Genomic DNA, 21,411 nt, shown 5'->3' with positions numbered 1-21,411 from the left:
CGGTCTGGCATCCAAAGTTGTTGGGCCGCGTCTCTGTATAAGTTGGGAGACTCGGATCTCCAGCGGCTGATCGGGGTAGACATCCTCTCCGTCAATGGCCATCTGGTTCCACCTGGGACGCGGGTACGCCATTCTTGCTGCTCCTCTGCATACACTGATCGCCAGTACTAAAGGAGGGCCGCAGAGGGTGGAGCTTTTATCGACATCTTCGCTCCTTTCTTGAGGGGGTGTCGCTAGTTTTTCCCGCTCCTGGGAGGGCGTTTCTTGATTTTTTTGTTCTTGGGCATGAAGATGAAGCGCCATTTTAAAACGAATATGGCGAATCTCCACAATATCGAATTAACACTTTGTATGCAGCAGCGCACGTTCAGCGCTTTCTTGGCGCAGCAATACAAGTAAGCAAGTCACTTTTTAGCGATTTTTGGTACAAGCGGTAGCGCTTGCCATACTGTGAAACATGCGGTTTTTAAGTCCGTTTTTTGCACACAATTAGATGCGATTCTGTTGTTAGGGATGGACACACGATTTCAATCCGATCCTGTTCGTGACGCCATATGATGCAATGAGCAGGACACTGGGTCATTGGGGCTGCTATGCAGTGGGTCAGATTTAGATGTGTATAAGTTTGTGACGCCAGTTGCAGCTTGCGCAGGTACGGCAGAAGGGCCCTTTAAGATGGTATGAGCACACGTACTAAGTGAGGAATGCCAGAGGGGGATATTGTCTCTGTATTGTGTCAACAGTGTCTCCTACCTGTAGTACGGCTGGACTCCTGTATCCTGGCTCACATGCAACAAAATGAGTGCTGTTAATAGGAGTAATGGAGGAATGATGGAGTTCCACACAGAAAATAGGGTCCAACTTGTCTTTACTTGATGTTATTATATGCAGCTTTAGATCCATACAATGTACAGCAATAGTCAAGGATCCCAGCAGGCATTGGCAATATGTGGCAGGAATTATATATATATATTCTGCATCTGGTACATACGCCTTTAAGAATCTGGCAGGTATCTGTCTTCTGCTCTTTCTATGGTCTGCTTGATATGGGCCTGACTAGCTGTGGAGGTACTTATCTTCTCCTTGTTCTGGAATCTGTACTTACAGGACTGCTCGCAGGGTCAGGTGGTTTCTTTCTGGAGATCTGATAGTTCTGAAGGTGGCTGCTTCCTTGGTCATCCAGCTGAGGTAAGGGACTCAGGCTGGAAAGAGTTGATCTTGGGCCTCAGCAGAGGCTTGGATCCCTGGTTGGGTTCCCTGTTTCTGGGAGCTCCTATCAACACAGCCTACCACAACAGGGGGTGGCTGGTACACTGCTAGAACTTTCTTTCCTCCCTCTGAAATAGGATGTGGGAACATTCCACTCCTCCTCAGATAGGGGGAAGCTAGCCTGGAATGGTCTGTTCCAGTCTAGAAGCTATTAGCTAACTATGAATAATTATGATACTGCGCTTGGGACGTATTATGTTATTTTAAAATACACAGGTATTGCAGATATATAATGGCTGGCACACTAAAGTATATCAATATATAGGTACTAATTGATTTTAAACAATATACCTGGACTGAAAACTTCTGTCTGTGTGCTCCTATCGGCGTTCCCGTATTTGATGTAGAAAGGTTTTTTCTTCTTTCACTGTTGTTACTGTGCTTGATCTTTCTTTATGTTCCGGATCAGGAAAGAATCCAGGTATGGTATGGTTTGGCGTGCTGCCTCGTGCCCCGGCCGGTGGCGCGCTGCTGCCGCAAATGGAGATGTATGCAAGGAGTGATAAACGCTCGCTTGGAGCTTGTGAGTGACGTCACTAACCGCGGTCATCAATGACCGCCGGTGCCAAGTGTCTCTTTCTCCGACGCGTTTCGAACAGACGCTGTTCTTCCTCAGGGAGTGTTACCTGGCTGCTCACGCTCCTTCCTTATATACACCTATCCAGAGCTTTAACTCCTTCCCTGCCGATCCTGCATGGGTTCCTAATCACCAATCATTTATTCAAAGGCAAACAGCTCTATTTCCGCATTAAGACCATTTGGTATTAAAGTGTCCATGTTAAATATCCATTTTGATTCTTTTTTGGACATTTCCTTAATGTAGTCCCCCCCCCTCTTATTTGGCTATTATTTCAACCCCACAGAAATGGGACCCAGCAAAATTGCCCCCATGCTTTACACTGTAGTGACGTGACAATGGATGACCTTCATACTTTCTATTTATGTTATAAATGTGTTCCCCTATTCTTTTCTTTAGGGTTCTTTTAGTGCGGCCCACATAGATCTTGTTACAGGGACATGTTGAGGTGTAGATAACTCCTTTACTGTTACAGGTAATAAACTGTTTTATAGTTTGTTTATAGGTTCCCTCCGTATTATTTATTTGTGTTATTGTTTTTTTTGTTTTTGGATATTTTGCATCCTCTACACATTTTGCACGGATAGAAACCATCTTTTTTCCCTTCTTTTTGTTTTTGATCTTTTTCCTTTATATTTATTCCTGTACATCTGCCTGTGGATGCGATTATGTTGCCTACATTTTGGGCCCTTCGGAATACAAATTTCGGGTCTTTGGGGATACTTTCTCCTATTATTTTATCTTCCTTAAGGATGTCCCAATGTTTTTTTATAATTTTTTTGAAAATTGGTACTTGGTCACTATATGGTGTGATGATGGGCGGTATTTTTACATTGCTTTCAGTCTCAGTTTTTTTTTTAGTGTTCTTATTTGTTGTTAATAAGGTTTGTCTATTTAGTCGGTTGATTTCGGATTTTTGCTCTGACAGTTTTGCTGTGTCATATCCCTTATATTCCAATTTTTTCTGTAGGATTTCTGCCTCCCTCTCATAAACTGACTACGCGGGATATTTTCCAGCCATTTCGGGAGGTGGCAGCTGTTCATGCATCTGTTGGCTTGCTCTAAGTTTTGGTAAGTAATTTGTCCCCTTCTACATAAATAGATAAATCTAAAAAGTTGACTTCTTTTCTGCTGTATGTTGAACTGAATTCTAGATAAAAATCTTTTTTATTAATATCATTTAAAAATTCCAGCAGCTTTGTTTCCCCCCCATCCCATATAAAAATAATATCATCTATAAAACGCCGCCAGAGGACGAGACCCGCACGGGGGACGCCACCCGGGTGGATGGATAATTCTTCCCACCACGCAACGTACAGGTTTGCGAACCCCGGTGCGAATCTCGTCCCCATAGCGGTCCCCCACGTCTGGAGGTAAAAGTTTTCATTATATAAAAAATATTTTTTTGTTAAAATAAATGTAATACATTCTCCCAGGAAATTTATTTGTGCTTCAAACCTTTACCCTGTTGTTTTTAGGAAATGTTGGACAGCGACTAGTCCTTTTTTATTCTCTATCACGGTGTACAGCTGGACGTATAATAATGTTATGGTTTTTTTGCATAGTGGAGATGGCCTTCTTTTCTTCCTCCGAGATATTACACATATATTGAGGGTTTTTTGGATAGTAAATTTTTCTTATGTCCCTTGTCACCTGGTTCATAAAATTATTTTAGGCCGAGGAATATTCTTGTAGAGGGTTATATTTTGATTTCGGCTTTAAATCAGTGTGTCTGAAGCCGTTTGTTGGCTCCTCCTCTTTTTCTTGTTTTTCCTTATGTTGATTCTTGTGGGACAGTTGGCTATTTGTTCTGCCTACATATTGCTGCCACCTGCTGGTGTACATGAAGAATTACAGCAAATATATACAATACAAATATATACAATACAATATATGCAATACAGACATAGAAATGACAATGCACAGTTATATTAACATCATATAGCAGGGTGACCAGAAGATTAGTGACATACTTCAGGATGTTACACATGACATAGCACAGAATCAGGCTTCACGTCACCCACCACTGGAACAGGCCATTGTCAGATATTTTTAGGCCCCGGCACCCAGACAGAGGAGAGGTTCATTCAACTTTGGGTTGCCCCGCAATATTATGGTAAAATTAAAAAAAGAGGATTGAATGAGGAAGTGCCCTGGAGTACAATAATATATGGTTAAGGGGAGGTAGTTAATGTCTAATCTGCTCAAGGGATGGACAGGTCCTGTGGGATCCATGCCTGGTTCATTTTTATGAACGTCAGCTTGTCCACATTGGCTGTAGACAGGCGGCTGCGTTTGTCTGTAATGACGCCCCCTGCCGTGCTGAATACACCTTCAGACAAAACTCTGGCCGCCGGGCAGGCCAGCACCTCCAAGGCATAAAAGGCTAGCTCTGGCCACGTGGACAATTTGGAGACCCAGAAGTTGAATGGGGCCGAACCATCAGTCAGTACGTGGAGGGGTGTGCACACGTACTGTTCCACCATGTTAGTGAAATGTTGCCTCCTGCTAACACGTTCCGTATCAGGTGGTGGTGCAGTTAGCTGTGGCGTGGTGACAAAACTTTTCCACATCTCTGCCATGCTAACCCTACCCTCAGAGGAGCTGGCCGTGACACAGCTGCATCGGCGACCTCTTGCTCCTCCTCTGCCTTCGCCTTGGGCTTCCACTGGTTTCCCTGTGACATTTGGGAATGCTCTCAGTAGCGCGTCTACCAACGTGCGCTTGTACTCGCACATCTTCCTATCACGCTCCAGTGCAGGAAGTAAGGTGGGCACATTGTCTTTGTACCGGGGATCCAGCAGGGTGGCAACCCAGTAGTCAGCACACGTTAAAATTTGGGCAACTCTGCTGTCGTTGCGCAGGCACTGCAGCATGTAGTCGCTCATGTGTGCCAGGCTGCCCAGAGGTAAGGACAAGCTGTCCTCTGTGGGAGGCGTATCGTCATCGTCCTGCGTTTCCCGCCAGCCATGCACCAGTGATGGGCCCAAGCTGCGTTGGGTGCCACCCCGCTGTGAACATGCTTCATCCTCATCCTCCTCCACCTCCTCCTCATCCTCGTCCTCCTCGTCCTCCAGTAGTGTGCCCTGTCTGGCCACATTTGTACCTGGCCTCTGCTGTTGTAAAAAACTTCCCTCTGAGTCACTTCTAAGAGACTGGCCTGAAAGTGCTAAAAATGACCCCTCTTCCTCCTCCTCCTCCTCCTCCTGGGCCACCTCCTCTTCCATCATCGCCCTAAGTGTTTTCTCAAGGAGACATAGAAGTAGTATTGTAACGCTGATAACGGCGTCATCGCCACTGGCCATGTTGGTGGAGTACTCGAACCAGCGCAACAGGGCACACAGGTCTCGCATGGAGGCCCAGTCATTGGTGGTGAAGTGGTGCTGTTCCGCAGTGCGACTGACCCGTGCGTGCTGCAGCTGAAACTCCACTATGGCCTGCTGCTGCTCGCACAGTTTGTCCAGCATGTGCAAGGTGGAGTTCCACCTGGTGGGTACGTCGCATATGAGGCGGTGAGCGGGAAGGCCGATGTTACGCTGTAGCGCAGACAGGCGAGCAGCGGCAGGATGTGAACGCCGGAAGCGCGCACAGACGGACCGCACTTTATGCAGCAGCTCTGACATGTCGGGGTAGTTGTGAATGAACTTCTGCACCACCAAATTCAGCACATGCGCTAGGCAAGGGATGTGCGTCAAACCGGCTAGTCCCAGAGCTGCGACGAGATTTCGCCCAATATTGCATACCACCAGGCCGGGCTTGAGGCTCACCGGCAGCAACCACTCGTCGGTCTATTGTTCTATACCCCGCCACAACTCCTGTGCGGTGTGGGGCCTGTCCCCCAAACATATGAGTTTCAGAATGGCCTGCTGACGTTTACCCCGGGCTTTGCTGAAGTTGGTGGTGAATGTGTGTGGCTGACTGGATGAGCAGGTGGAAGAAGAGGAGGAGGAAGCCGAGTAGGAGGAGGAGGCTACAGGAGGCAAAGAATGTTGCCCTGCGATCCTTGGCGGCGGAAGGACGTGCGCCAAACAGCTCTCCGTCTGGGGCCCAGCCGCCACTACATTTACCCAGTGTGCAGTTAGGGAGATATAGCGTCCCTGGCCGTGCTTACTGGTCCACGTATCTGTGGTTAGGTGGACCTTGCCACAGATGGCGTTGCGCAGTGCACACTTGATTTTATCGGATACTTGATTGTGCAGGAAAGGCAGGGCTCTCTTGGAGAAGTAGTGGCGGCTGGGAACAACATACTGTGGGACAGCAAGCGACATGAGCTGTTTGAAGCTGTCTGTGTCCACCAGCCTGAATGACAGCATTTCATAGGCCAGTAGTTTAGAAATGCTGGCATTCAGGGCCAGGGATCAAGGGTGGCTAGGTGGGAATTTCTCTCAAATGTTTGTGAGATGGAGAGCTGAACGCTGCCGTGTGACATGGTGGAGATGCTTGGTGATGGAGGTGGTGGTGTTGGTGGTACATCCTCTGTTTGCTGGGCGGCTGAAGCAGAAGAGGTAGCAGGGGGAGCCTGAGTGAGTTCCTTGTTTTTAAGGTGTTTACTCCACTGCAGTTCATGCTTTGCATGCAGGTGCCTGGTCATGCAGGTTGTGCTAAGGTTCAGAACGTTAATGCCTCGCTTCAGGCTCTAATGGCACAGCGTGCAAACCACTCAGGTCTTGTCGTCAGCACATTGTTTGAAGAACTGCCACGCCAAGGAACTCCTTGAAGCTGCCTTTGGGGTGCTTGGTCCCAGGTGGCGGTGGCCAGTAGCAGGCGAACTCTTTTGGCGGCGGGTGTTCTGCTTTTGCCCCCTGCTCCCTCTTTTGCTACGCTGTTGGCTCGGTCTCACCACTGCTTCTTCCTCTGAACTCTGAAAGTCAGTGGCACGACCTTCTTTCCATGTGGGGTCTATGACCTCATCGTCCCCTGCATCGTCTTCCACCCAGTCTTGATCCCTGACCTCCTGTTCAGTCTGCACACTGCAGAAAGACGCAGCAGTTGGCACCTGTGTTTCGTCATCATCAGAGACGTGCTGAGGTGGTATTCCCATGTCCTCATCATCAGGAAACATAAGTGGTTGTGCGTCAGTGCATTCTATGTCTTCCACCGCTGGGGAAGGGCTAGGTGGAAGGGCCAGCAGAGTCTTCAAACAGCATAAGAGACTGTTGAATAACTTGAGGCTCAGACAGTTTCCCTGATATGCATGGGGGTTATGTGACAGACTGATTGGCTTGGTTTTCAGGCGCAATCTGTGCGCTTTCTGCAGAAGACTGGGTGGGAGATAATGTGAACGTGCTGGATCCACTGTCGGCCACCCAATTGACTAATGCCTGTACCTGCTCAGGCCTTACCATCCTTAGAACGGCATTGGGCCCCACCAAATATCGCTGTAAATCCTGGCGGCTACTGGGACCTGAGGTAGTTGGTTCACTAGGACGTGTGGCTGTGGCAGAACGGCCACGACCTTTTCCAGCATCCGATGGGTCCACTAACACCACCACGACCATGTCCACGTCCGCGTCCGCGTCCCTTACTAGATGTTTTCCTCATTGTTACCGTTCACCACAATAAGAAAAAAATTATTTGGCCCAATGTATTGAATTCAAATTCAGGCCTTTTGTTACAGACACCTAACACTATCTGGCTATCTATTTAGGTACCGTATTACACTAATGCAGGCACAGCAGTAACAACAGATTTAGCTGAATATAAATTGTAGGCCTAGTATTTAGGCCCTGGATGACAGGTATCCCTTTTACGGACAGAATTAGACTTGGAAATGCACGGTAGCGTGTGAAGTTATTGAGGATGACCCTATCCGCACCTTCAAACTAATATACCCTTTTATGGATAGATTTAACCTTGGCCTGATAGAGCAGAAACCACAAATTTAGGGAATTGCTAAGTTGGGAATTGTATTTCAACCCAGAACAAAAACTGTGCTTTGGCGGACACTAAACAACTTGACCAGCCACAGCAGTAACCACAGATTTAGCTGAATATAAATTGTAGGCCTAGTATTTAGGCGCTGGATGACAGGTATCCCTTTTACGGACAGAATTAGACTTGGAAATGCACGGTAGCGTCTGAAGTTATTGAGGATGACCCTATCCGCACCTTCAATCTAATATACCCTTTTATGGATAGATTTAACCTTGGCCTGATAGAGCAGAAACCACTAATTTAGGGAATTGCTAAGTTGGGAATTGTATTCAACCCAGAACAAAAACTGCGCTTCGGCAGACAGCAGACAGTATTACAATTGGCTGGCCACAGCTGAAACACCAGATTTAGGGTACTGCTATTTTGGCAATTGTATTTTACCCCTCAATAAAATAGCAAGCACAGCCAAGCCCCTGATGTAGGATATAGCAAAAAAAAAAAAACACACTATTGATGGTTAAAAATGGACTTGGTGGCAGCTTGTGCTGGCGCACCACAAGACACAAAATGGCCACCGATCACCCCAGAAAAAAGTGACTGAAAAACGCTCTGGGCAGCCTTAAAACAGTGAGCAATTGAATAGCAGAGGTTGTATGATACACAGCTGTATATCGATCACTTCAGTAAATAAATCCCTGCCTAATCTCGCCCTAACAGCTGCAGCTGCATCCTCTCCCTACACTGATCAGAGCAGAGTGACGTGCGGCGCTACGTGACTCCAGCTTAAACAGAGGCTGGGTCACATGCTGCACTGGCCAATCACAGCCATGCCAATAGTAAGCATGGCTGTGATGGCCTCTTGGGGCAAGTAGTATGACGCTTGTTGATTGGCTGCTTTGCAGCCTTTCAAAAAGCGCCAAGAAAGCGCCGAACACCGAACCCGAACCCAGACTTTTACGAAAATGTTCGGGCTCGGGTCCGTGTCACGGACACCCCAAAATTCGGTACGAACCCGCACTATACAGTTCGGGTTCGCTCATCCCTAAAGGTGACCCTTTTTTCCCTAGGTTTTGGGCCTAGTCGTTTGTTCTGTTTGTTTTCCTGTGTTTGGTTATTTCCCTGCTTAACCAACCTATCGTGACACCATCAGTTCTCTGAAACTCCACCACATTGAAAGGGAGGGACTGTAGTTCCAGCAACTTGGTCAGCTTCTGCGAAGTTCGATAAGTGCACACATACTGTTGTCTTTTTATAATGACCTCTGTGATCGATTGCTGGTGAAATGAGTGATGAGGAGTAGGAGATGGAGAAGCATCAAGAGCAGTAGAGGATGGGAAGGAATCACAGCTCTATTCTCCTGAGATATGGACCCTTGACTGCTGGAGAAGGGTTGCACGCCACTTGGAGAAGCAGTGGTTTCTGCATCAGGCTGTGCAACCAAATCAGTACCACACTTTTCCCAGGCAGCTTTATAGAAATTTAGATTCTAGAAATGGCCATGCTGACATCCACCGGTGGCTTGCTGAAAAATTCTTACTCCAGCAAGTATGGCATCACCACGCCATGCTGGCTGCCTGCTGCCGCTGCCTCCACTTATCCATGCTCCGCTAGTTCTTTCCGGAAAGGTAGGATCCTTCGTAGCAGACAGTCCACCCCGGGCACATGAGCAGCTGCTGCAGTGGACCTGGACAAATGAGAAAGCGCTTTCTCATTTGTCCAGGTCCACTGCACCAGCTGCTCATGTAGGTTTGGCTCTTCTACTGTGACCCTATTCAGGTCTATCTGTATTGTTAAGAGGTCTTACCTTATGTTACATTTGCTTTATGATCTATATATAACTTTTACATGCTGGTTTATAACGTATATGCCTATTGTGGGGCAACCCAGTGGACCTGTATGTGCTGGCAATATATTATTTATCACTTGCCGCACTTTGTTCTAATTGTATACAATTTTTTAATGTGTCTGTTGGTGTGTCAAATAAACTTTATATATTTTTGATATTGATCTATTGTCGGATGTGCATTTATGGGATGGTTCTGGTGACTCTTTCTTGGGTCAGATATACTGTGTAATGACCCATTGTGCCATTACCACTCCCTTTGACAATTTGCTACCATTTACTATGTGCTAATTCCTGTCATCCAATGTATTTTATGTCATCTGAGAATATTGTGCATATTTATTCCATGTAACTGTTGTGTTATATGTAATGCGCCTGGTTACCACAAGGTGGCAGCAACACTTGGCAGTACTAGTTACAGGGAATGGACTGTACTGTCCATTCTCTCTCGAAGGAGAGGAGGAGTTTAGTGTTAGTGAGCAGTGTTGATTGCGAATATTCTAATCGTGAGTTTTTATCGCGAATATTGGCACTTTGAGAATACTCGAGTATCTAGAATATAGTGCTATATCTTCGTAATTACGAATATTCTAGATTTGTTTTCATCAGTACCCTTGATCCCTCACTCCTTCTTGCTTGTGGGCCAATGAGAAGGCTGCAATATCTTTGACTTTAGGAGTAGTGTTGAGCGCAAATTTTTGTCTCGCAAATTTTTATCACAAATTTTTCTATTGCCGATTTTCACAATCAAGAAAATAATGACTAGAGATCACGAATTCTCGAATTCGCGAATATATGACGAATATGTGCCCAAATATTTGTGAAATATCGCAAATTTAAATATATTGCCCCTACCGCTCATCACTGTTAGTGAGTCAGTTCTAGTCTATCCTCCTAAGGGAGAGGTTGTGCTGGCCAGCAGAGCACTGTCTGCTCTGCTGGGCCTGCAGGCACTGCCTGCATAAGGTGCTATATGGTTGCATGTCCCCTCCTAGGCTTGCATTGCCTTTACCGAAGCTGAGCCGAAGCTTGAGGTACTAAATACCAGGACAACAATTTCCTAGAATTTCCTATAGTAAGAGACAGACTACTAAAACTGCTAACATAGCAGAGCTGAGAGAGCTACACTAAGGATACAGCACAGAGGAATTTGTTTGCAGAAATATTAGGCTGCCATTTGTCCTGCTGAAACCTATTGAAAAACCAAGATAAAGTCTGAAAACTGTATGGATTACCGTTTATGCTAAGTAAAAGCAACTGTTCAACGTTGACAAAAGTGCTACACAACATCTCCAGGGATTTTGTGGCCGATTTAACACCACTCTGGCCTTCCTACACTGGGTACCCACACTACCATCTACAAAGGGGACTCCATGTCCCCGTTGCTAAACTGCAACTGGCGTCATGTTTACTTGCTCTATAAGAGGGACATATTTTGTAGAAACCTCCCAAGGGGCAAGAAATCCCCTAGGCGCTGGACCTGGCCATTGACATCACAATAACTAAAGCACTCCATGCCCCTTATCAGTTTTCAGAAGTAAGTGAATAAGATATCCCAGGGCGCAAGAATCCAGTCCAGATGGTGATACTGTGAAGGTACTTTTATCGCAGAAGTACAACGCGTTTCGGGGAATAGTTCCCCTTCATCAAGTACATAACACTGCAGTAATATGTACCTGATGAAGGGGAACTATTCCCCGAAATGCACAATGCAGTGTTATGTACCTGATGAAGGTGAACTATTCCCCGAAACGCGTTGTAGTTCTGCAATAAAAGTATACTCTCACTATCACCATCTGGACTGGATTCTTGCACCCTGGGATATCTTATCTACTTACTTCTGTATCCTACCACTTCTTGGAGACCTCAGGTATCTCCGACAAGAATTCATCCCTTCACGGCTGCAGATCCACCATCAAATCGTGACTTCAGTACACGTCTTGACAAGTTTTCACTAGAGTTCTGCGTACAGGTAGCACAACCATCAAAGGCGAGCATTGCACTGGAACCATTTATTTTACCTGTCTACAAACGGTATTACCCTATGGTGCGCCCTGTTTTATTTTCAACAGCATAAAGTAAATCCTGTGGATTTAATCCCTTATCAGTTTAGTCACTCTCCTCCGTATTTTTTCCAGCTCCAGTGAATCCTTTCTATGGACTGGTGCCCAGAACTGAACTGCAAATTCCAGATGAGGCCGCTTGTAAGTGGTTATATTACATCCCTGCCCCGCGAGTCCATGCCTTGTTTAATGCTTGACAATATCCTGGTGGCCTTAGAAGCAGCTGATTGACATTGTATGCTGTTATTTAATCTACCATCTACAAGGACACCCAAATCCTTCTTTATAAGTGACTCTCCCAGTGTTACATGCCCTAGAACATATGAAGCGCAGAGATTATTACTACCAAGATGCATAACTTTAAATTTATCCACATTGAACTAGTATTTAGGGCAAATTTTCAAAAAGCTTTTTATCTCGAATATCGCAACTTCTTGAATTCTCTAATATTTCAAATATAGTGCTATATATTTGTTATTCAAATATTCGTTAATTTTTTTTCCATCTGAAGTCATGATTCTGTCACGGAAGGTGCACACAGGGCCGGTACAAGGCAGGGGCCGAAGGAGCGGGTGCCCTGGGCGCTACCATTTGCGGACAGGAGGGGGGCGCAGGTGAAGTGCCAGCCACGGCCCCCCCTACATCATGCTGTGCCCCCCCAACTAAAATGACCCCCCCCCCCCCCCCAAGTGAGCAGCCGCCGCCGGGCACAGGGAGATGAGCGCTTCCATTGCGCTCATCTCCATTGTAAACTGTCTGTGCCAGCGGAGGTGCAGGGGAGGGAGAGGCGTGTCCCTTCCCTTTCCTCTGATAGGCTGCAGGCAGGCACCGAAGTGGAGGAGAGGCCCCGCCCCCTAATTACTCCTGTTTACCTTTCTAAAGCTAAAGGACCTTTGATGATGTCATCACAGGTCCTGTAAGGGAACTGCACAGTGTAAAGTGTAGTTCCCAGGTTAGAACAGTGCATCTGCCAGGACCTGTGATGACATCATCTTCAACATCACAGGTCCTGCAGAATCTAGCAAAGGAACTGCACCAAAAATGGTGTAGTTCCTAGGTTTCAAAGGTACATCTGCCAGGACCTGTGATGACATCATCACAGGTCCTTCAACCCCTAACAGCAAGTATTAAAAGTTCACAAGCAGCTCTGTATTGATCCATACAGACTGGAATGGAGAGGTAAGAGGAGGTCCTCCACTTTTCATCATTTACCCCCCCCCCCTCCATGCCCTGTTTTTACTCATTGCTCACTCATGTATACTACTTCAGACAGTTACCACTACCTCATGTACCTCACAGTGACTATAATGCATAACTGACCACATATTTCTATAAACACTGCATCTACAGTATTATACCTTCTATGTGTCACATCAATACACTGCTCTGTATATATATATATATATATATATATATATATATATATACACACACATACATGCACACACACTGCATATATTACACAGTATTATACATGCAATATGTACAGATATATAGTATATACCGCAGTGCACTGATATGTGAGGTACGAGGTATAATAGATACTGTGTGTACAGATATCAGTACACTTCTGTATATACTATATATGTGAGGTACGAGGTATAATAGATGCAGTGTGTACAGATATATAGTATATACAGCAGTGTACTGATATGTGAGGTACGAGGTGTCAATACACTGCTGTATTTACTATATACCTGTACACACTGCATCTATTATACCTCGTACCTCACATATTACACTACTGTATATACTGTACACACTGCATATATTATACCCCGTACCTCACATATCAGTACACTGCTGTATATACTATATACCTGTACACACTGCATCTATTATACCCTGTACCTCACATATCAGAACACTAGGGAATATACTATATACCTGTACACACTGCATCTATTATACCGCGTACCTCACATAACTGTACACTGCTGTATATAATATACATCTGCATCTATTATACCTCTTTTGTGTGCCAGGGCTGTTTTGTAATCCCATTCCGGCCCTGATGGCATAAATTATAAAACGCAGCAGCAAGAATAGTTCATGGAACAAAGGGAGGGGCTATAAAAGGGGAATGGGGGCCCAATTTAGATTCCTGCTATGGGGCCCAGTGATTTTTATGTACGCCCCTGGCTGCAGGCACTAGGCCGGCAGCCTATCAGAGGCCGGCGCAATGACGTCATCGTGCCGCCTGAGCCTTACATTACAGCGTGGGACACAGGAAGAGGCTGCATCGCATCGCTGACACTTAGGTAAGTATAAGTGTTTTTTTTTTTGTTTTTTTTTTACAATAGTGTTACTGGCACATTGGGGGGGCTTATTACAAAACTGGCACATGATGATGGGGGGGACTTTATACTGGCACATGATGATGGGGGGGAACTTTATAGTGTCTGTGACTTTCAAAGTCCCACAGTCCTTTGTTCTATTGCTTTAAGTATATTCTTGTTTTGAAACAACATTGATTCTTTCTTAAAAACGGGGGGGGGGGGGGGGGGGGCGCAGTTTGCCATCTTCGCCCTGGGCACCAAATGGCCTTGTCCCAGCCCTGGGTGCACAGCAAACTAGAAGACACAAAAAGAAGATCCGGCTGACTGGATCCAAAACTAAGGAACCAAAGGGATAGCCCTGCAACAGATCTGGCTCTCTCCCTAAACTGCTCAGCCTATGCAAAATTCTCAATGGTAGAAGATCGTATATCCTCGTACCTCTACTGAATAACCCCTGAACACCCTATAATAGTGAGGGGACACGACCACCGGCTCCCTACACTTGATACGGAGGGAGTCAGGGTCTCCTGGGATCCAGCAAACAGGAAAATACAAATGAATAAACAAAACTTATCTGTAGAAGACTCAGTAGTAGCATCCAGCATGCATATACTCCAGGAAGTTGTATAAACTGCAAAGTGATGCAGTATGGGAAGGGATTTAAAGGGATGCAACGAGAGAGGCTAACGAGATGAGAAAATGAAAGCAAAACAAAAGGAACCTCAAGGAGGAGGTTCTGAAGGAAGTCTGTCAGAGCTTCTCAGATGTCTGGTGGTGACAGTACCCCTCCTTCTACGAGTGGACTCCGGACACTCAGAGCCCACCTTCTCAGGTTGGGACCTATGGAAAGCCCTGATGAGACGAATGGCCTTAATGTCCGTCACTGGGACCAACATCCTCTCCTCAGGACCATAGCCCTCCCAATGAACGAGGTACTGGAGAGAACCGCAGACAACACGAGAATCCACAATCCTAGAGACCTGAAATTCAAGATTACCATCAACCACAATCGGAGGAGGAGGCAAAGACGAGGGTACAATGGGTTGGACATAAGGTTTTAATAAGGACTTATGAAAAACATTATGGATCTTCCAAGTCTGAGGAAGATCAAGATGGTAGGCAACAGGATTGATGACGGACAAGATTTTGTAAGGCCCAATAAACTTAGGACCCAACTTCCAGGAGGGAACCTTCAATTTGATATTCTTAGTAGACAACCACACCAGATCACGAACATTCAGGTCCGGACTAGGCACACGTCTCTTATCCGCCACACGCTTATATCTCTCACTCATGCTCTTTAGATTATCCTGAATCTTTTGCCAAATCGATGACAAAGACGAGGAGAATCTGTCCTCATCAGGTAAACCAGAAGACCCCTCTCCAGAGAATGTCCCAAACTGCGGATGAAACCCATATGCACCAAAAAATAGTGACTTATCAGAGGACTCCTGGCGACGGTTATTTAAAGCAAACTCAGCAAGGGACAAAAAAGAACACCAATCCTCCTGATTCTCCGCCACAAAACAGCGCAGATATGTCTCCAGATTCTGATTGACGCGTTCTGTCTGACCATTCGACTGCGGGTGGAAAGCAGAAGAGAATGACAACCGAACCCCCAAGTGAGAACAGAAAGCCTTCCAGAATCTGGAAACAAACTGTGTGCCCCTATCAGAGACTATGTCTGAAGGAATACCATGCAATTTGACAATGTGATCAATAAATGCCTGCGCCAGCGTCTTAGCATTGGGCAAGCCAGGAAAAGGAATGAAATGCACCACCAGAATCACAGTCTTCCCCGAGGAACGAGGCAGGTCCGTAATGAAGTCCATGGACAGATGTGTCCAAGGACGGGAAGGAATGGGTAACGGAAGGAGAGGACCTGATGGACGTGAATGAGGGACTTTGGCACGAGCGCAGGTCTTGCAGGCTGCCACAAAACCCTCAACCGACTTACGAAGCGCCGGCCACCAGAATCTCCGAGCGATGAGATCCACTGTAGCTCTTGCCCCCGGGTGCCCAGCAAGGACAGTATCGTGGTGCTCCTTAAACATCTTGTGTCTTAAAGCGAGAGGCACAAACAACCTCCCAGGAGGACAAAGATCAGGAGCCTCTGACTGGGCTACCTGAACCTCTGCCTCCAATTCAGGATAAAGAGCAGAGACCACCACACCTTCAGCCAAAATGGGACCCGGGTCTTCAAAATTCCCACCTCCCGGAAAACAACGTGACAGGGCATCCGCCTTCACATTCTTAACCCCAGGGCGGAAGGTGACAACAAAATTAAACCTTTAAAAGAAAAAAAAAACATCTGGCCTGTCTCGGGTTCAGACGCTTGGCTAACTCCAAGTAGGCCAGATTCTTATGGTCAGTAAACACGATAATAGGGTGTCTGGCTCCCTCTAGCCAATGGCGCCATTCCTCAAAAGCTAACTTGATGGCCAACAACTCCCTATCTCCCACATCGTAATTTCTCTCTGCGGAGGAGAGTTTCTTCGAGAAAAAGGCACACGGTCGCCATTTGGCAGGAGAGGGACCCTGAGACAAGACCGCACCCACACCCACCTCAGAAGCATCAACCTCAACTATGAAGGGCAGAGAGACATCAGGTTGTACCAAGATGGCAGCGGAAGCAAAACTCTCCTTGATATTAGAAAAGGCTTTATGCGCCTCTACCGAACAGGAGGAAAAATCTACCCCCTTTCTAGTCATATCAGTGAGTGGTTTAACAACAGAGGAATAATTCAACATAAACTTCCTGTAATAATTGGCAAAACCCAGAAAACGCATCAGCACCTTCTGATTCTCAGGAAGCTCCCACTCAAGCACAGCGCGGACCTTCTCGGGGTCCATGCGAAAACCAGAAGCGGAGAGAAGAAACCCCAGAAATTGAATTTCTGGAACCGCAAACACACATTTTTCCAGTTTAGCGTACAATTTATTCTCCCGCAGGATGAGCAAGACCTGATGTAAATGTTCCTTATGAGTTTTGAAATCAGGAGAAAAAATCTAAATGTCATCCAGATACACTAATACAAATTTCCCCATTAAATTATAAAAAATGCTGTTCACAAAATGCTGAAAGACGGCTGGAGCATTCATCAAACAAAAAGGCATAACTAAATTCTCAAAATGGCCCTCAGGGATATTGAAGGCCATCTTCCATTCGTCTCCTTCTCTGACCCTGACCAGGTTGTATGCCCCTCTTAGATCCAATTTGGAAAAAACTTTAGCCCCCACAATCTGGTTAAACAGGTCCGGGATCAGAGGAAGCGGATAAGGGTCACGAATTGTGATACTGTTCAGCTCCCTGAAATCCAGACAAGGTCTTAAAGAACCATCTTTTTTCTTAACAAAGAAAAAAACAGCGGCGACAGGTGACTTCGAGGGTCGTATGTGTCCCTTTCTCAGACTCTCAGAGATATAAGCACGCATATCGACCCTTTCAGGTTGGGAGAGATTGTATAAAAGAGATTTAGGCAGCTTGGCGCCTGGGGTGAGATTAATAGGGCAATCGTACTCCCTGTGAGGGGGCAATTCCTGAACACCACTCTCAGAAAGCACATCCGAAAATTCTGAGAGGAAAGATGGTACAGTCTTAGTAGAAACCTCTGAAACAGATGTCGTGAGGCAATTCTCTCTGCAAAAGTCACTCCAACCATTTATTTGCCTCGCTTGCCAATCAATGGTGGGGTTATGTTTAGTGAGCCAGGGTAGCCCCAACACTAGAGGAGTAGGCAACCCGTTTAGGACGAAACATGACACATCCTCAACATGAGTATCACTCACAATCAAACGGATATTGTGAACTATGCCCTTTAACGATTTCTGAGAAAGTGGAACGGAATCAATAGCAAAAACAGGTATATCCTTTCCCAAAGTGCATACCTGGAAACCATGAGTTATAGCAAATTGATTATCAATAAGATTGACAGCTGCTCCACTATCTACAAAAATCTCACAAAAAATATTCTTGCTCTCTAGCGCCTGGCAGGTAGGACAAAACGGGAACTACAAGCAAACGGAAAACCTTCAATTTCCGCATCAACCTTGCCAATAGTAACAGATGGAACATTCTTAGAGGATTTTTTTCTTTTTGTTTCTTTATTACTCTCAAAAAAATGCCTGAATCTCCTAGAGGGACAAACATTTGCCAAATGATTTATACCTCCACAACAGAAACCAACCTTCCCATGAGAGCTGAATCCTCTATTGTCAGAAGCAAGCAAACCCAGCTGCATGGGCTCCTGCTCAGAAGGGATTGAGAGCGACTGAGACCCCTGTGCACTGAATGAGACCGCCTCACTGTCCTTGGACTGAGTATGACAGGAAGGAGTGATCTCTCCTCTCTCTCTAAGACGCCTGTCAATACGAACGGCCCGAGACATGGCAGAGTCCAAGGAGGTAGGTCTCTCATGAAAGGCAAATGCATCTTTCAATCCCTCTGAAAGACCATGGCAAAATTGACTTCGGAGTGCAGCATCATTCCAACCAGTATCAGCTGCCCATCTCCGAAATTCTGAACAATATATCTCTGCGGACTGTTTACCCTGGCATAAAAGACGTAATCTAGACTCAGCCAGAGCAATACGATCCGGATCATCATATATCTGACCCAGGGGTAAAAAAAATTCATCCACTGAACAGAGGGGCCGTGCCCCCACCGGCAGCGACAAAGCCGAGGACTGAGCGTTATCCCTGAGCAGCGAGATGATGATCCCCACCCTCTGCTCCTCATCACCAGAGGAATGGGGAAGTAGGCGAAAATGGAGTTTGCAAGCCTCTCTAAAACGAACAAAATTCTCTCTACCCCCGGAGAACGTATCCGGGAGCGAGATCTTAGACTCAGAACAAACTCCATGAACGCAAGCTGAACCGGTCACCTGAAACTGCGAAACAGTTTTACGGAGATCTGCTACCTTCAATGAAAGACCCTGCATGTGTTCAGTCAAAAGTGAAACCGGATCCATGCTTGAGACGGTTTTGGCGGTTTTATAATGTCACGGAAGGTGTACAGCAAACTAGAAGACACAAAAAGAAGATCCGGCTGACTGGATCCAAAACGAAGGAACCAAAGGGATAGCCCTGCAACAGACCTGGCTCTCTCCCTAAACTGCTCAGCCTATGCAAAATTCTCAATGGTAGAAGATTGCATATCCTCGTACCTCGACTGAATAACCCCTGAACACCCTATAATAGTGAGGGGACACGACCACCGGCTCCCTACACTTGATATGGAGGGAGTCAGGGTCTCCTGGGATCCAGCAAACAGGAAAATACAAATGAATAAACAAAACTTATCTGTAGAAGACTCAGTAGTAGCATCCAGCATGCATATACTCCAGGAAATTGTATAAACTGCAAAGTGATGCAGTATGGGAAGGGATTTAAAGGGATGCAATCAGTGCAACTACATGACAGCTGAGAGAGGCTAACGAGATGAGAAAATGAAAGCAAAACAAAAGGAACCTCAAGGAGGAGGTTCTGAAGGAAGTCTGTCAGAGCTTCTCAGATGTCTGGTGGTGACAGATTCCCCCCTGCTTCTTGCTTGTAGGCCAATGACTCATGAGCCAATGAGTCACTTTGGATGAAAAAAAATGACAAATATTCTAAAATACTAATATATAGCACTATATTGAATATAGTGCTATATATTAGTTTTTTGGAATATTCGTCTTTTTTTTCATCTAAAGTCATGATTAGGGTTGAGCGAACCCGATCTGTAAAGTTCGGGTTCGTAACGAACTTTAGGATTTTTGGACCCCGGACTCGAAACCGAACTTTTCAGTAAAAGTTTGGGTTCGAGTTCGGTGTTCGGCGAGTAAATGGCACTTTTTGAAAGGCAGCAGAGCAGCCAATCAACAAGCGTTTAACTCGTGTGCCCTCAGAAGCCATCACAGCCATGCCTACTAATGGCATGAATGTGATTGACAAGTGCAGCATGTGACCCAGTCTTTATATAAGCTGGAGTGCACAGAGGACATTTGAGATAGAGGGTCATCTCACTTGTCATACCAGTGGTGTGATCTACTTTATCATATGTCTTTGTGCTAAATTATATGTAGGCAGAACAAAAAGAACTTTACAAACCAGGATAAGGGAACATATGGGCAATATAAAGAAAAAAATTGACGGTCACCCATTATCCCGACATTTTGAGGATAAACATAGAGGGATTTTTAGGGGGTCTACATTCGGAGCGCTAGAACATATTAGACCTGACCAAAGAGGTGGAGACTATATTAGAGAGTAATGTCCAGGAATGAAACAAAGTGGATTTTTAATTTGGACACTCTTGCACCAGGGGGACTGAATCAAGAAATTGAATTATTTTCTTTCCCCTAGAATTCATTATTAGAAAATCATATAAAATATATATAATAATCCAATATAATCTATAAAAAAGGTATTAGGATAACATAATTTTTAATTTATATTTATTTCTATTCATAATATACTTTACTATTTTATGTATCATAAAACATTCCCTTTGTCATACATCTATAACATCAGTTATTAGAAGCCTACAATCTGGTCTAACAATAAAAACAGAGGATATTGGATACGCTGGTAGTCTGTAATTTGGAGAACGACTGGTTAACCGGTGACCATGGGAACGGACGCCTATTTATTTGTATAGAGAACAACTAACAACCTTCCCTGAGGAAGAAATTCGTTAATTTCGAAATGCGTTTTTTGGCTTAAAAAGGCATCCATCCTTAGTGTGACGTCACACGGAAGTAACGTCCTCGTGGATCACCAGCTAGAGCTTCCCTCGCGCGCACGAGTCACCGGCTGTAACCGCGCACGCTTGCAGAGGAAACCTGAAGATACAGACATCGCAGTTATTCTCCAGCACTATTACCAGGAAGCACAGTGATGACCTCGCAGGTCGGTCCGCTACAGGCAAGTCACCATCCCTTGTAATATATCTATGTAAGCTGATCACTTACCAGGTTGATCAGTTTGGACGGACACCGGACGAGGTTCTAACTAAAAGCGGTGGATATACAGTTGGGGATATTATTTGATGTGGTACCTACCATGACATCTACCATTTGACACTGTTTAGTCAGCGCGGTCTATTTATTACTTTGGTTTCTTTGATTAATTTTGTTTAGGGTTTAGGCAATTTATTCCCTGTCATAGACCAGCAGCGACACACTCACTTGAGTGTTATTCAGTGCATTTAACATTACACCCTGTTCTACTTAATAAGGCAGCGCGGGTTTCCCTTGATTGTTAGTTGATAGCTTCATTTGGTTTTGGAAGAGTTGGTATGTTGTCCTCTCTGATGTTCCTGCTCGTCCATCTCTCTACAGAAGTTAAGTGTCTCATTCCTTTGTGTGTTGTTGTCCCTCTCCGTGTCTGTTGTTACTAGGCTGCAGGGAGACGCTGGTTCATTCATCTGGGAAGAAACGGGTCATCTCAAGCCCTGCCAATAACCATAGGGCTCTTCAGGGTCTCCAGGTCCTCCAGGTTCCGGTGTATGGGCATTCCTACCTT

The sequence above is a fragment of the Bufo bufo genome, chromosome 1 (genome assembly GCF_905171765.1).
Source record: "Bufo bufo chromosome 1, aBufBuf1.1, whole genome shotgun sequence".
Classification (NCBI taxonomy): Eukaryota; Metazoa; Chordata; class Amphibia; order Anura; family Bufonidae; genus Bufo; species Bufo bufo.
Note: the sequence above shows the minus strand (reverse complement) of the source record.